Source organism: Rutidosis leptorrhynchoides, chromosome 9, assembly GCF_046630445.1.
Source record: "Rutidosis leptorrhynchoides isolate AG116_Rl617_1_P2 chromosome 9, CSIRO_AGI_Rlap_v1, whole genome shotgun sequence".
Lineage (NCBI taxonomy): Eukaryota > Viridiplantae > Streptophyta > Magnoliopsida > Asterales > Asteraceae > Rutidosis > Rutidosis leptorrhynchoides.
Window position 1 is genome coordinate 237,689,549 of NC_092341.1, and position 3,932 is coordinate 237,693,480.

At 34.7% G+C, this 3,932-nt stretch overlaps 1 long non-coding RNA gene across 1 annotated transcript; it reads right to left on the reverse strand.

Annotated features, from left to right (window-relative positions):
• Positions 1–1,817: 1,817 nt before the first annotated feature.
• On the reverse strand, positions 1,818–3,623 carry LOC139866407 (uncharacterized). Its single transcript, XR_011765432.1, has 3 exons — positions 3,312–3,623; positions 2,348–3,028; positions 1,818–2,044 (listed from the first exon to the last, which is right to left on the reverse strand). It is a non-coding gene; the product is annotated as an uncharacterized lncRNA (long non-coding RNA).
• Positions 3,624–3,932: the final 309 nt, after the last annotated feature.

Consider the following 3,932-nt stretch of genomic DNA (forward strand, 5'->3'; position numbering starts at 1 on the left):
AAAACGAAGTGAACAATCCAATAAGGGTCAATTAAGATCCATTGTTGTTAAGCAACACACCTATAAAGTTTTTGAATTCTGACTATTGAGGTTCATTATTAACCAAACTGCATGTTAGCCGCATCAGGGATCTGCCCTTAGCCCTTATCTTTTCGCTTTGATCCTAGACGAGTTGACTCATAGGATACAAGACAACATCCCATGGTGCCTGATTTTCGCCGACGATATTGTATTAGTTTCGGATTCTCAGGATGAGCTTAACAGGAGGCTAGAGCAATGGAGGATCGCCTTAGAATCAAATGGCCTACGGATTAGCAGACTTAAATCGGAGTACCTTAGATGCGATTTCAAGGGGGGCGAAGAGGAACACGACGATATAGTGGATATCAGAATTGGGGATCAGATTCTACCCCCGCAAGAGTCCTTTAGATATTTAGGCTCGATGCTTCACATTTCGGGAAGGATAGATGAGGATGTGACGCATCGTATACGAGTAGGATGGTTGAAGTGGAGGGCTGCGAAAGGGGTGTTGTGCGACAAGAAGGTCCCACTTAAACTGAAAGGTAAATTCTTTAAGGTGGCAATTAGACCAGCCATGTTGTACGGATCAGAGTGTTGGCCAATGACGAAGGCCCAAGAGAGGAGGATGGAGGTGGCAGAAATGAGGATGCTTAGATGGACGTGTGGTAAGACCATGCTAGATATGATACCAAATGGAGTTTTTAGGGAGAAATTGGAAGTTGGGAACATCACCAACAAACTTAGGGAAGGACGACTTAGATGGTTTGGGCATGTTAGGAGGCGCCCACTTTTAGCCCCAGTTAGGAGAGTCGAGACCCTCGCCGTTGGCGGCGTAAGGAGAAGGGGTAGACCTAGACGTAGGATGGAGGATAGATTGAAGCTTGACATGAAAGAGCTCCTACTGACGGAGGACATGACTTCTGATAGGAGCCTGTGGAGGAGTAGAATTAGAATTATTGAGTAGGTTTTTTTTTTTTTTTTTTTTTTTTTCATTGTGTTAGTTACTTTTATTATACAACTACATATATAACTATAACCAGATATTCAATAACCACACTATTTATACCCCTCTACATGGTTTATATGCCTTTGTATCTATGTATATGTTTTTAGGCTATATATATGTACCGATGTATATGTTTGTATCTATATATATATGTATCTATGTATCTAAGTGCATGTATTGGTGTATGTAGGTTTGTCTGTCTTGTATCTGTACCTAGGTATATATATCTACGAATGTATCTATATGTATTTATGTTTAAGCATGAGTTTTTTTTTTTTTTTTTTTTTTTTTTTTTCATGCTTTCGTGTGGTATATATATATCGATGTGTGTGTCTGTGTGGGTGCGTATATGTATATGTATATGTATATGTATATATCTTGTTTGTCTGTATGTCTACCTAAAATTAAATGGTTATGTGCACTATTTTATTCATGCTCGTTGCCCTACTATTGTGCATTACTGCTATATGTGTCCCTTTTATGGTTACTGTGTATGGTTGCTTCTTGCTAGGCGCTCATTACTCGTACAGGTACGTATCATTTGCCCTCTCTATTTCGTTCTTATGAGCTCTTCGGGCCGGAGGTCCTTTGGGAAGCAATCTCTTTTGCGCTAGAGTAGAGGGAGGGACGACCTTATCTAGGCGCGGGTTCTATACCCGCGGGTGGAGTAGTGACTTCCTTCTAATCTAGGGTACGAGGAATGATTGTCTACACTCACCTTCCCCATACCCCACTTTCGTTGGATTGGGTATTGTTGTTGTTGTTGTTGTTGTTGTTGTTGTGTTGCATGTTAGCCGCAGTAAACCATAATGAGGTTAAAATTTAAGTTTGATTTTTTTTTTTCTTTTCTGCCGTATAAAAGGTGAAGTTTGAGGTAATCATAACTTTTGCAGTTAACCGCCCTGTGAAAATCCTAAAAACATAGATGATAACGCACCTGGAAGATCCGACCAAGAATCCTTAATCCTTAGCTCTTAAACATAGATCCTCTTGTTTCATAGTACTATCTTGAAGAACCTAAAACTAGAATATAGAAAATATAAGTACCGTCAACTTCACAATGGAAATAACATCAACCATCAACAAATAATTTAGTAACCAAGTAAAAATTGACAAAATTAATTAAATATCACATTTGCAATGCTACTGAGATAAGTTTATAACAATATCTTCATATTTTAGTATTAAAAAGCAAGCATATTAATCATACTCATGTATCTGGACTATATAATTAATCTTAGATGAGCATATCAATTGCATCAAAAATCAACAAACTAATGATAAACAAAGTAATATCAGAAGAAGGGTATAAAGACAAACCTCCTCATACATGACGATTAGTTCCGAAAAACTTCATATTTTTGTCATAGTCAAAGCCATTCTGAACCAACATTCGAAATCATTTTTCGCCTTGAGTGCAAACTTAACACCTTAAGGGTTTGGACTTTAAATTCTGGAAAGATCTATTAAGTTTGAAAAACTCTTGTGGAGAACATAACAAAAGTACTTTATCCAGTTTCCACAGTGAAGCGGCAATGAAATCACAAATAAAATCACATACTTTAAATTAAATCTCAAACTGTAAAAGACTTGCATCACAAATAAAATCACATAATTTTAATAAGTAATAAATCGCGATACCCTAAAGCATATTCAAGTAGTTGTTCAATAGGGACATCATTCAAACCATCAACTGCACGTATACAATCCACTTTAAAAAAAACTTCAAAACGAAGTACAAATCACATTAAAATAAAAGAAACCCATGACATTCAATAGCATTACCTAAGACGGTTGGTTTGAATTCCGGATTTGAATCACCAACGGGCACCAAGTAGAGTTCAACACATACATTAGGTGAAACAAACTACCTCCCATTCATAGATTACTAATAACTCATTTTCAAACCATTAAGCTTTATAAGAACACCATTTTCAAACCATACAGGAAAAAAATGTATGTACCTTCAAAGAAACCTTAATCGATCTGGAGCTGAGTCACCTAAAACAACAAAATTACAAATCTAAATAAAGACACAAAGAACATAAAAATAGGTAAAAGGATGAAAAAGTAACTAATGTACTTAAACATAAGTATGCTTCAATTGACGACTACCAAAAAAATTCAGCAAAGCTACAAAATCTCATTGATATACAAAAACTATTTATAATTAAAACTTCAAAATACCCAATTTTTGAGAGCCTTAGTATAATTGATATTGATAATAATCAAGAAATTAGCCTCCAAACATTCAACGAAATCAAAAATCGCAAGCAAAAATTACCTTTTGCAAGAAGAAGACGCATGTATGTAGACTTAGCAGAATTAAACCTACACCCAATCGTCTATGAGAATTAGAACCCTAATTGGATGATAACCATAGTGAAAGAACCATAATCGTCTGTGAAACAGTAACAATCGCCGTGGAACTGTGGAAGAAGCCAACGACTCTCAAGCTTTAAATAAAATCCACTCCGAGGTAAGATTACAAACAAAATTGTGTATAAACTTCTGTGAAATGTTAATATATTTTGATTTGATAATATTTGGTATTTTATATCAAGCTAATATATGAAATGGAAGGGTCGTAATTTCAACAAATTGGTATTTCACATTCATAAACATTTAACATTTAGGTGATTGAAACCTCAGATTAAGACGCAAAATAATAGCAGTAACAATAAATTAGAAATTCAATTGATGATAAATATATATATATATATATATATATATATATATATATATATATATATATATATATATATATATATATATATATACCTTTACGAAAGATCTAGTCAAAAGTTGATTGAAAAAAGATGAAGCAGAAAGAAGATGAGGAACAAAGAGAGAGATTGAGAGCACATTTTTTAGATCTAAACATTTGATTTTGAAATATTTACCC